This window comes from Salvelinus fontinalis, chromosome 7 (assembly GCF_029448725.1).
Source record: "Salvelinus fontinalis isolate EN_2023a chromosome 7, ASM2944872v1, whole genome shotgun sequence".
Lineage (NCBI taxonomy): Eukaryota > Metazoa > Chordata > Actinopteri > Salmoniformes > Salmonidae > Salvelinus > Salvelinus fontinalis.
Window position 1 is genome coordinate 57,566,340 of NC_074671.1, and position 13,509 is coordinate 57,579,848.

Below are 13,509 nucleotides of genomic sequence, written 5' to 3' on the forward strand. Positions count from 1 at the left end.
TAGATAAATATTCAGTGTGCGCCGCCTATCCCGGGACTGTGGCTCATATCGAATCAGACCAAATGGAATTCTGCACTGCCTTCTTAAAAGATTCCGTACATTTTAATTCGCACATACTGACGTTTTGCCCAGCATACAACACACCGCTGGCGTGACCAGAAAAAGCTGCTCGGTTACATTGAGAATCGAGACAGCAGCTAAGACATCCGAGAGAAAAAATACAAAATAGACTCTTGCACCGTAAGTATTCGTAATTTATTAGATCCTTACGAGCTAGCTAGGTAAAGTTAGGCAATTGTATCCCACGATTATTGTTCAAATGTTTCAAATTGATGCTGCCCTAAACATTGTATTCAATCGATTCAAGTTTGAAACAATCTTTCTACTTGAATTAAATACAGCCATTGCCAATCTGTTTAGCTGCTTTTCTGTAAAACCATTAGCTGCTAAAACGGTACGATTTATGCATGTGACATCCATTCTGATAAAGGGAGTTTAAAACCCCAAACGGGTGTATCCCATAGTTGACATATTCGCACATGTCTTATTTGTTTTATTTCTGCGTGTCTACATTAATCTCCATGTCATGTGAAGCCTTCACCCGGGAACGCTCTTCCCTAAACATGTTTGATGGTCCTTTAACACACAGGACAAGTAGAGTGTGTATGCGTAATGTCACGCATCGAATGTGTCAAGTCTGGCTTTGTTTGTACAGTGTTTGTTTTGCTTTAGCACTAGCAGAGCTTAGCTTTCCGTGCAGTAGGATAGGAACACCAATGAACAGTGAAGACGGAGAGAGACCGTCGCATAGGCTGCTAGTCTGTCTAGTCAGCAGTCATTCTCTATTAGGCATACAGTAACAACCTAATCGAAATGTTCGTCTTACAAATAATTTCTTAATTTTAAGACATTGGACCTTGACCTACCATGTTACATTTTTAGTTTGGCTCCTTGTTTTGTTATTATTCATTTATTTATGTATTTATCCAGCCAGACTAGTTTGGTGTTCTCCAGCTTTAATGCATAATTATTTGTGCCTCCATATTTTTAAATCAGAAAGCCCGTGTCATTAGACAGGATGTGTGATGTAAATTTATGTTTTGAAAGTGTTAGATTGGCTACCAACATTCACAATCTTAGACCAGGTGCGAACAACTGTCACCCAGACTGCACCTCACATAGGATAGATTGTGTCTCACCATTTTTTTAAAAGAGTACCCTATGACATGTCTGACAAGCTGCATAGGCTTATGTCATCAGTGATGTAGTCAGTGCAGGGACAATCATGATGCTCAGTGACACTTTAGGTAACTCTAGGCCTTATGGGAGTTTTATTTCAGCAGCAGCATCATGTACTGTGTGTTGGCTCTAACCACAGATCTAGGACCAGATTACCCTACCCCCAATCATAGCCTTCACCATTAGGGGTTGGAAAATATCTGACCCTCTATCTGTGGTTAGAGGTGATTAGAGGCCAGAATGATGATGGTGGTTTGATGATAAAGATAGCAGGCAAAATGGCTGCAGAACATTCCCTGAAATAGAACAACTCATTGGAGTGTTCTATCAGTCTTTTTGTTTTGTCTGGGTTCCGTTTGCGTTCAGTCTGAGAGTTCTGAGTTGTTCTGTCTCTATTCTTTCTGTGATGAGGTTGTGAGTGTGTTTGTTCATGGAGCTCTGGGACTGGACTCCATCTTGACTGATGGAGATGGAATCATGTCAGGCCCTGTGAAGGGCAGTACCTCTCTCCTCTCCTGCTTCAGTCTCTCTCTCCTACTACCGTAACCATTCTCATAATTTATAAATGACTCCCAATAGCTCCATAAATGACTCCCAATAGCTCCATAAATGACTCCCAATAGCTCCATAAATGACTCCCAATAGCTCCATAAATGACTCCCAATAGCTCCATAAATGACTCCCAATAGCTCCATAAATGACTCCCTATAGCTCCATAAATTACTCCCTATAGCTTGTTTAGCAAAAAAATCTATGCATTCGCAACCATGGAGCAAAACAGGCGGGGTTGGCTTAGAATCAATGGATCGATGGCATGTAAACTTATTTTTATTGTCACATGCTTAGTAAACAACAGGTGTAGACTAACAGTGAAATGCTTACGGGGCCTTCCCAACAATGCAGAATACAATAAAGTAGAACAAATTGTGACACAAGGAATAAATCCACAATGAGCAATGATGGCTTGGCTATATACATGGGGTACCAGTACCGAGCCGATGTGCAGGGTTACGAGGTAATCGAGGTAGATATGTACTTATAGGTAGGGGTAAAGTGACTTGTTAACAGGATAGATGATATGTGATGAGTGTGTGGCGACAGTGTGCCTGTGAGCTTGTGTATGTGTTGGAGTGTCTGTGTGGGTAGAGTCCAGTGTGTATGTGTTGGAGTGTCTGTGTGGGTAGAGTCCAGTGTGTATGTGTTGGAGTGTCTGTGTGGGTAGAGTCCAGTGTGTATGCATAGAGTCAAAAAGAGTTAGTGCATTGTTTTTGTGACGTTGTCAGCTAACTTGCCTGGCTGTAGATCAACTATTTTCCAGTTTCACATCTAATCAACCAATGCTAGATATTTGGTGAGATGAGGTTAATTTAATATGCTATGTAATACCAGGGTATCGGTTAGATGAGGTTAATTTAATAAGCTATGTAATACCAGGGTGTTGGTTAGATGAGGTTCATTTAATAAGCCATGTAATACCAGGGTATCAGTTAGATGAGGTTAGTTCATTTAATAAGCTATGTAATACCAGGGTATCGGTTAGATGAGGTTCATTTAATAAGCTATGTAATACCAGGGTATCGGTTAGATGAGGTTAATTTAATAAGCCATGTAATACCAGGGTGTTGGTTAGATGAGGTTAGTTTAATATGCTATGTAATACCAGGGTACCGGTTAGATGAGGTTAGTTTAATATGCTATGTAATACCAGGGCATCGGTTAGATGAGGTTAGTTCATTTAATAAGCTATGTAATACCAGGGTATCGGTTAGATGAGGTTCATTTAATAAGCTATGTAATACCAGGGTATCGGTTAGATGAGGTTAGTTTAATATGCTATGTAATACCAGGGTACTGGTTAGATGAGGTTAGTTTAATATGCTATGTAATACCAGGGTATCGGTTAGATGAGGTTAGTTTAATATGCTATGTAATACCAGGGTATCGGTTAGATGAGGTTAGTTTAATATGCTATGTAATACCAGGGTATCGGTTAGATGAGGTTAGTTTAATATGCTATGTAATACCAGGGTATCGGTTAGATGAGGTTAGTTTAATATGCTATGTAATACCAGGGTATCGGTTAGATGAGGTTAATTTAATATGCTATGTAATACCAGGGTATCGGTTAGATGAGGTTAGTTTATTTAATTGTAATACCAGCGTGTCAGTTAGCGCTGGGCGATATGGCTAAAAATCCATATCAAGCTAAATTCATTGAATTATCACGATAACAATACATTTAACGATACGCTTATAACATTTCATGTGTACCACAGTTATTTTTTTATTTTATTACCCTTAAAACTAACACAACTACTTTGAATGTTGTAGCAATCACTTGTCCCATAAACAATAACCCATATTAGCAAACTTATTTAATTTCATAATTCCCATTTCTCTAGTAGGACCCTATAGGTTATTTATGTATTGACCGATATCAGCAAAATGTTCGCGATAAGTGGTCGGTGTCGATCATTTTCAGTTTATCGTCCCAGCTCCAGTGTCAGTATAGGATAACAACCTTGCTGTTCTAGGCCCATGACAAGAAATACAAGCACTCCCTTTAGGAAAGGCTAAAAGGATTCCTCCTTATTTTTTAAAATATATTTATTTAACCTTTATTTAACTGGGCAAGTCAGTTAAAACAAATTCTTAATTACAATGACGGCCTACCAAAAGGCCTCCTGCGGGGACAGGGGCTGGGATTAAAGATAAATCAAATATAATAATAGGACAAAACACACATTACGACAAGAGAGACAACACTACATAAAGAGAGACCTAAGACAACAACATAGCAAGGCAGTAACACGTGATAACACAGTAGCAACACAAAACATGGTACAAACATTATTGGGCACAGAAAACAGCACAAAGGGCAAGAAGGTAGAGACAACAATACATCACGCAAAACAGCCACAACTGTCAGTAAGAGTGTTCATGATTGAGTCTTTGAATGAAGAGATTGAGATAAAACTGTTCAGTTTGATTGTTCGTTGCAGCTCGTTCCAGTCGCTAGCTGCAGCGAACTGATAAGAGGAGCGACCCAGGGATGTGTGTGCTTTGGGGACCTTTAACAGAATGTGACTGTCAGAACGGGTGTTGTATGTGGATGATGAGGGCTGCAGTAGATATCTCAGATAGGGGGGAGTGAGGCCTAAGAGGGTTTTTATAAATAAGCATCAACCAGTGGGTCTTGCGACGGGTATACAGAGACGACCAGTTTACAGAGGAGTATAGAGTGCAGTGATGTGTTCTTTAAGGAGCATTGGTGGCAAATCTGATGGCTGAATGGTAAAGAACATCTAGCCGCTCGAGAGCACCCTTACCTGCCGATCTATAAATTACGTCTCCGTAATCTAGCATGGGGGAAATCAATATAAATATATGCCATTTAACAGATGCTTTTATCCAAAGCAATTTAGTCATGCGTGCATATATTTTACGTATGGGTGGTCACTGGAATCGAAACCCCTACCCTGGCATCACAAGCACCATGCTCTAAAAAGGATCACATATACTGTAGATTGTATAGATAGGATATTTTTGTTACCTAACTCTGTCCTTCTAGGCTACATTAGACCAGGTTAAGGTTACAGATAATCCAGGGAAAATCAGTTTATTTGTAAAATATTGCATACTGTAGGCCCCTAATGTGTTACTAGAGGTCCGATAATGAACCCAAGTCTGTGAATTGTGTCCAACTAGGCCTAGGCTACATCCAGGCCCCTTAGTTTCATCCAATTGCTCCTCATATCCGTAGGCTTCGTGGTATGTTTATAAAGTAGGCTAGCAGCCTTTTATTTCCTGGTTGAGCATGTTGTGGCGTGTCTGAATCAGGATTATCCCTTCCATTATGAACTCATGCAGTTGCCTGTCCAGAGACATTTAGCCTCATTCCTGTTTCATTCTGATTTATGGGTTGTTATTAAAGTTGCGTTAATCAAATCAAACGTTATTTATCACATGCTTCGTAAACAACAGGTGTAGACTAACAGTGAAATGCTTACTTCCAGGTCCTTTTCCAACAATGCAGAGACAAAGATACTACTTATACTGTGTTTACCTCACAGCTTCATGGGAAATGCAGTTTTCTGAGCAGGTCTGGGTGGGGAGAGCAGGGTTGAGGTAGAGAGGGGGCTTCTTTCTTGCTTGTAGTCAGTGAGTGGGATAGGAATAGGATTTTCTTGGGTTCACTGTCCTGCGTCTTGCGCTGGGGCTTTTTCATGGGTGACTGCAAGCATACCAAACATCCAGATAGAAATGGATAGTGTAGAACAGACATTCTCTTGCATGAAGAAAATAGGAATAGGAAATCCCATCTGCTCTACATGATGTGCAAGGCTGTGAGCGATGCAGTCCACTGACTAGTCTCCTGCTCTGGACTGTGATCAAAGTGACAAGCTCCTGGCATCAGTCTGTCTGTTCTGTTCTGGGAGGAATGGAGGTAATACCGTCACGCTCAGCACTAAGGATTAACAGTCACAAGTTATACTCACCCCCACTCTCACTCACCCCCTCTCTCGCTCTCTCTCGTAGAATGTAAACTGTATTAGAACTCTAGGTGCCAACATGGCGAACCATTGGGATCCTAAATCTCAAACGGAGTTGGCCTAACTTTGCACTGGCCATGAGTAGGCTATTTCAGTATTTCGGACGCACATTGTTGAGACATCCTCTTGAGTGATGAAACGCACACACCTATTATCTGTCGTCTGGCTGCCTTTTGTTTTGTCGTCATGACAACCATGCTGAATGCAGTGAGGTGTGCAGAGTGTAGTCTGACTCGGCGTAAGCGGTATTGCTTATGCCCTTTTATAAATCACTGCTAGATCCCAGGGGGAAGACTGCACTCTTCTTTCTGTGGGTGTATCTCAATACAGTTGCCTTCCTCTCCTTGTCTCCTCTCCTCCATCACTACTAATGTTCTTCAGTCCTGGTCTGGGACACCCACAGGGAATGCAGGCTTTTGTTTGTTTATTTCACATCAATGTAGATGAACGAGAGGAGATTAGAAGAAGATACTTCAGACTATTGAGATGCACCCCATGGCAAGTAAGGGGAGAAATGCCTGTGGTACACTAATTTATGGTATAATTAAGCAATCAGGCTCGAGGGGGTGTGGTATATACCACGGCTAAAAGCTGTTCTTATGCAAAAACGCAATGTAGAGTGCCTGGATACAACCCTTAGCCGTGGTTTATTGATCATATACCACAAACCCCCGAGGTGCGTTATTGCTATTATAAACTGGCTACCAACGTAATTAGAACAGTAAAAATATGTTGTGATATACCACAGTTGTCAGCATTCAGGGCTCGAACCACCCAGTTTATAATGTGTAATATACACTGAGTGTACAAAACATTAAGAACACCTTCCTAATATTGGCTTGCACCTCAATTCTTTGGGGCATGGACTGTACAAGGTGTCGAAAGCGTTCCACAGGGATGCTGGACCATGTTGACTCCAATGCTTCCCAGAGTTGTGTCAAGTTGGCTAGATGTCCTTTGTGTGGTGGAATATTCTTGAAACACACAGGAAACTGTTGTGTGAAAAACCCAGCAGCGTTGCAGTTCTTGACCCAAACCACTGTGCCTGGCACCTACTACCATACCCCGTTCAAAGGCACTTCAATCTGTTGTCTTGCCCATTCACCCTCTGAATGGCAAACATAGACAATCAGTCTCAATTGTCCCAAGGCTTAAAAATCCTTCTTCACCCTGTCTCCTCCCCTTCATCTATATTGATTTGAAGTGGATTTAAGAAGTGACAATAAGGGATCATAGCTTACAGACTCTTGGCATTATCTCAACCAGCTTCATGAGGTAGTCACCTGGAATGCATTTCAATTAACATGTGTGCCTTGTTAAAAGCTAATTTGTGGAATTTCTTTCCTTCTTAATGCATTTGAGCCAATCAGTTGTGTTGTGACAAGGTAGGGGGGTATACAGAAGATAGCCCTATTTGGTAAAAGACCAAGTCCATATTATGGCAAGAACAGCTCAAATAAGCAAAGAGAAACGACAGTCCATCATTACTTTAAGACGTGAAGGTCCGTCAATTCGGAACATTTCAAGAACTTTGAAAGTTTCTTCAAGTGCAGTCGCAAAAACCAAGCACTATGATGAAACTGGCTCTCATGAGGACCGCCACAAGAAAGGAAGACGCAGAGTTACCTCTGCTGCAGAGGACAAGTTCATTAGAGTTAACTGCAACTCAGATTGCAGCCCAAATAAATGCTTCAGATTTCAAGTAGCAGACACATCTCAACATCAACTGTACAGGGGAGACTGTGTGAATCAGGCCTTTATGGTTGAATTTCTGCAAAGAAACCACTACTAAAGGTAAACCAATAAGAGACTTGCTTGGGCCAAGAAACACGAGCAATGGAAATTAGACCAGTGGAAATCAGTCCTTTGGTCGGAGTCCAAATTTGAGATTTTTGGTTCCAACCGCTCTGTCTTTGTGAGATACGGAGTAGGTGAACGGATGATCTCTGCATGTGTGGTTCCCACCATGAAGCATGGAGGAGGAGGTGTGATGGTGTGGGGATGCTTTTCTGGTGACACTTAACCAGCATGGCTACCACAGCATTCTGCAGCAATATGCCATCCCATCTGGTTTGCACTTAGTGGGACTATCATTTGTTTTTCAACAGGACAATGACCCAACACACCTCCAGACTGTGTAAGGGATATTTGACCAAGAAGGAGAGTGATGGAGTGCTGCATTACAGGACCTGGCCTCCATAATCACCTGACCTCAACCCAATTGAGATGGTTTGGGATGAGCTGGACCGCAGTGGTATTTTGGGATTTCATTAGCATCCCCATTAGCTGTTGCAAAAGCAGCAGCTACTCTTCCTGGGGGCCACACAACTTGAAACATGACATAATACAGAACATTAATAGACAAGAACAGCAAGGACAGAACTACATAAAAAAAATAAAGGCACAAGTAGCCTACATATCAATGCATACACAAACTATCTAGGTCAAATAGGGGCGAGCGGGTTTTCTGTTTATTTGAGCAATACGAGATGGAATGGAGTTCCATGCAATAATGGCTCTATATAATACTTTACGTTTTCTTGAATTTGTTCTGGATTTGGGGAAAGTGAAAAGACCCCTGGTGGCATGTCTGGTGGGGTAAGTGTGTGTCAGAGCTTGTGTAAATTGACTATGCAAACAATTTGGGATTTTCAAAAACAAAGAGTAGAGGGCCTAGAGAGCTGCCCTGCGGTACACCACACTTTACATGTTTGACATTAGAGAAGCTTCCATTTAAAGAAAACCCTTGTTTTATATTAGATTGCCATATCGTGGATTTAGAACGGAGGTTGAAGGCTGAGCTGGGGTTCAACAACAGTTTATGGTCAATAATATCAAAGGCAGCACTGAAATCTAACAGTACAGCTCCCACAATCTTCATATTATCATTTGTCAGTGCAGTATATGTTGAGTTTCTTTCTCTATAAGCATGCTGAAAGTCTGTTGTTAGTTTGTTTACAGCGAAATAGCAATGTATTTGGTCAAACACTATTTTTTCCAACAGTTTGCAGCAAGCTTATAGGTCTGCTGTTTGAACAAGTAAAGGCCGCTTTACCACTCTTGGGTAGTGGAATTATTTTGGCTTCCCTCCAGGCCTGAGAACGAAGACTTTCCTCTAGGCTCAGATTAAAGATATGACAGATAGGAGTGGCTATAGAGTCCCCTACCATCCTCAGTAGCTTTCCATCTAAGTGGTAAATGCCATGAGGTTTGTCATTATTGATCGATAACATTAATTTTTTCCACCTCTCCCACACTAACTTTACAAAATTCAAACTTGCAATGCTTTTCTTTCATTATTTGTTTTTTTTATGCATTAATGATGGCTCATTGTTCGTTGTTGGCATTTCCTGCCTAAGTTTGCCCACTTTGCCAATGAAGTAATGATTCAAAATAATTGGCAAATTAAGTGGTTTTGTGATGAATAAGCCATTTGATTAGATGAAATTTGTCTTTCTGCCCATAAATTAATTTAAAGTTATTCCATCATTCTTTATATTTTTGATCTTCACTTCATAATGCAGTTTCTTCTTTTTGTTGAGTTTAGTCACATTTCTCAATTTGCAGTAAGTCAGCCAGTCAGATGTGCAGCCACTCCTTTTGCCCCATCTCTTTCAACCATACAGTTTTTCAATTCCTCATCAGCCCATGAAGCCTTAACAGTCAGTTTGTTAACAGGTGTGTGTTTATCAATAATTGGAAGAAGCAATTTCATAAATTCATCAAGTGCAGTGTCTGGATGCTACTCATTAATCACATCAGACCCAAAAATATTTTTAACATCATCCACATAAGTCACAGCTAAATCTCTTATACACAATTTTAGGCCAGCTGTTGGAACTTTGGCTTTCCTGGATATAGCCACTATATTGTGATCACTGCATTCAATGGGTACGGATACTTTCCTGTAGTGTTTGTAAGCATGGAATAGCCTTCGTTTCTCAGAACAAGAATAGACTGATGAGTTTCAGAAGAAAGTTATTTGATTCTAGCCATTTTGAGCCTGTAATCGAACCCACAAATGCTGATGCTCCAGATACTCAACTAGTCCAAAGAAGACCAGATTTATTGCTTCTTTTAATCAGCTCAACAGTTTTCAGCTGTGCTAACATAATTGCAAAATGGTTTTCTAATGATCAATTAGCCTATTATTCAAATTATAAACTTGGATTAGCAAACACAACGTTCCAGAGAAACACCGGAGTGCTGGTTGCTGATAATGGGCCTCTGTACGCCTATGTAGATATTCCATGAAATATCAGCCGTTTCCAGCTACAATAGTCATTTACAACATTAACAATGTCTACACTGTATTTCTGATCAATTTGATGTTATTTTAATGGACAAAAAAAATGATTTTTTTTAAAACAGGGACATTTCTTTCAAAACAGGGACATTTCTAAGTGACCCCAAACTTTTGAACGGTAGTGTGTGTATGTATTCTCCCGAAGGATTCTCAGATCAAAACCGTGTCCTATCCTATCTGAGAAAATGAGAAGCATTTTTATTTATTTTATTTAACCAGGTAGGCTAGTTGAGAACAAGTTCTCATTTGCAACTGCGACCTGGCCAAGATAAAGCATAGCAGTGCGAACAGACAACAACACAGAGTTACACATGGAGTAAACAATAAACAAGTCAATAACATAGTTGGGGAAAAAAGAAAGAAAAGAGAATCTAAATACAATGTGTGCAAAAGGCATGAGGAGGTAGGCAATAAATAGGCCATAGGAGCGAATAATTACAATTTAGCAGATTAACACTGGGGTGATAAATCATCAGATGATCATGTGCAAATAGAGATACTGGTGTGCAAAAGAGCAGAAAAGTAAATAAGTGAAAACAGTATGGGGATGAGGTAGGTAAATTGGGTGGGCTATATACCGATGGACTATGTACAGCTGCAGAGATCGGTTAGCTGCTCAGATAGCAGATGTTTAAAGTTGAGGGAGATAAAAGTCTCCAACTTCAGAGATTTTTGCAATTCGTTCCAGTCGCAGGCAGCAGAGAACTGGAAGGAAAGGCGGCCAAATGAGGTTTTGGCTTTAGGGATGATCAGTGAGATACACCTGCTGGAGCGCGTACTACGGGTGGGTGTTGCCATCGTGACCAGTGAACTGAGATAAGGCGGCGCTTTACCTAGCATAGCCTTGTAGATGACCTGGAGCCAGTGGGTCTGACGACGAACATGCAGCGAGGGCAAGCCAACTAGAGCATACAGGTCGCAGTGGTGGGTGGTATAAGGTGCTTTAGTAACAAAACGGATGGCACTGTGATAAACTGCATCCAGTTTGCCGAGTAGAGTATTGGAAGCTATTTTGTAGGTGACATCGCCGAAGTCGAGGATCGGTAGGATAGTCAATTTTACTAGGGTAAGTTTGGCGGCGTGAGTGAAGGAGGCTTTGTTGCGAAATAGAAAGCCGACTCTCGATTTGATTTTGGATTGGAGATGTTTGATATGAGTCTTGAAGGAGAGTTTGCAGTCTAGCCAGACACCTAGGTACTTATAGATGTCCACATATTCTAGGTCGGAACCGTCCAGGGTGGTGATGCTAGTCTGGCGTGTGGGTGCAGGCAGCGAACGGTTGAAAAGCATGCATTTAGTTTTACTTGCATTTAAGAGCAGTTGGAGGCCACGGAAGGAGTGTTGTATGGCATTGAAGCTCGTTTGGAGGTTAGATAGCACAGTGTCCAAGGAAGGGCCAGAAGTATACAGAATGGTGTTGTCTGCGTAGAGGTGGATCAGGGAATCGCCCGCAGCAAGAGCAACATCATTGATATATACAGAGAAGAGTGTTGGCCCGAGAATTGAACCCTGTGGTACCCCCATAGAGACTGCCAGAGGACCGGACAACATGCCCTCCGATTTGACACACTGAACTCTGTCTGCGAAGTAGTTGGTGAACCAGGCAAGGCAGTCATTAGAAAAACCGAGGCTACTGAGTCTGCCGATAAGAATATGGTGATTGACAGAGTCGAAAGCCTTGGCCAGGTCGATGAAGACGGCTGCACAGTACTGTCTTTTATCAATGGCGGTTATGATATCGTTTAGTACCTTGAGCGTGGCTGAGGTGCACCCGTGACCGGCTCGGAAACCGGATTCCACAGCGGAGAAGGTACGGTGGGATTCGAGATGGTCAGTGATCTGTTTGTTGACTTGGCTTTCGAAGACCTTAGATAGGCAGGGCAGGATGGATATAGGTCTGTAACAGTTTGGGTCCAGGGTGTCTCCCCCTTTGAAGAGGGGGATGACCGCGGCAGCTTTCCAATCCTTGGGGATCTCAGATGATACGAAGGAGAGGTTGAACAGGCTGGAAATAGGGGGTGTGACAATGGCGGCGGACAGTTTCAGAAATAGAGGGTCCAGATTGTCAAGCCCAGCTGATTTGTATGGGTCCAGGTTTTGCAGCTCTTTCAGAACATCTGCTATCTGGATTTGGGTAAAGGAGAAGCTGGGGAGGCTTGGGCGAGTAGCAGCGGGGGGGGGGGGGGGGGGGGTGCGGAGCTGTTGGCCAGGGTTGGAGTAGCCAGGAGGAAGGCATGGCCAGCCGTTGAGAAATGCTCGTTGAAGTCTTCGATTATCACGGATTTATCGGTGGTGACCGTGTTACCTAGCCTCAGTGCAGTGGGCAGCTGGGAGGAGGTGCTCTTGTTCTCCATGGACTTTACAGTGTCCCAGAACTTTTTGGAGTTAGAGCTACAGGATGCAAATTTCTGCTTGAAAAAGCTGGCCTTTGCTTCCCTGACTGACTGCGTGTATTGGTTCCTGACTTCCCTGAACAGTTGCATATCGCGGGGACTATTCAATGCAATTGCAGTTACCCACAGGATGTTTTTGTGCTGGTCGAGGGCAGTCAGGTCTGGAGTGAACCAAGGGGTATATATCTGTTCTTAGTTCTGCATTTTTTGAACAGAGCATGCTTGTCTAAGATGGTGAGGAAGTTACTTTTAAAGAATGACCAGGCATCCTCAACTGACGGGATGAGGTCAATATCCTTCCAGGATACTCGGGCCAGGTCGATTTAGAAAGGCCTGCTCGCAGAAGTGTTTTAGGGAGCGTTTGACAGTGATGAGGGGTGGTCGTTTGACCGCAGACCCGTAGCGGATACAGGCAATGAGGCAGTGATCGCTGAGATCCTGATTGAAGACAGCAGAGGTGTATTTGGAGGGCAAGTTGGTCAGGATAATGTCTATTAGGGTGCCCATATTTACGGATTTAGGGTTGTACCTGGTGGGTTCCTTGATGATTTGTGTGAGATTGAGGGCATCTAGCTTAGATTGTAGGACTGCCGGGGTGTTAAGCATATCCCAGTTTAGGTCACCTAACAGAACAAACTCTGAAGCTAGATGGGGGGCGATCAATTCACAGATGGTGTCCAGGACACAGCTGGGAGCTGAGGGGGGTCGGTAGCAGGCGGCAACAGTGAGAGACTTATTTCTGGAGAGATTCATTTTTAAAATTAGAAGTTCGGACTTATTGGGCATAGACCTGGAAAGTATGACAGAACTTTGCAGGCTATCTCTGCAGTAGATTGCAATTCCTCCCCCTTTGGCAGTTCTATCTTGACGGAAAGTGTTATAGTTGGGTATGGAAGTCTCAGCATTTTTGGTGGCCTTCCTAAGCCAGGATTCAGACACGGCAAGGACATCAGGGTTGGCAGAGTGTGTTAAAGCAGTGAGTAAAACAATCTTAGGGAGGAGGCTTCTGATGTTGACA

General features: G+C 42.4%; 1 protein-coding gene across 1 annotated transcript in view; it reads left to right on the top strand.

The window, feature by feature from the left end:
* The window catches only part of cab39l (calcium binding protein 39-like), a 21,094-nt gene continuing 7,585 nt past the window's right edge, over positions 1–13,509 (top strand). Inside the window, exon 1 of the mRNA XM_055930000.1 lies at positions 1–240. The gene's annotated coding sequence lies outside the window, so the exon portion shown is untranslated. The remainder of the gene's footprint in view (positions 241–13,509) is intronic.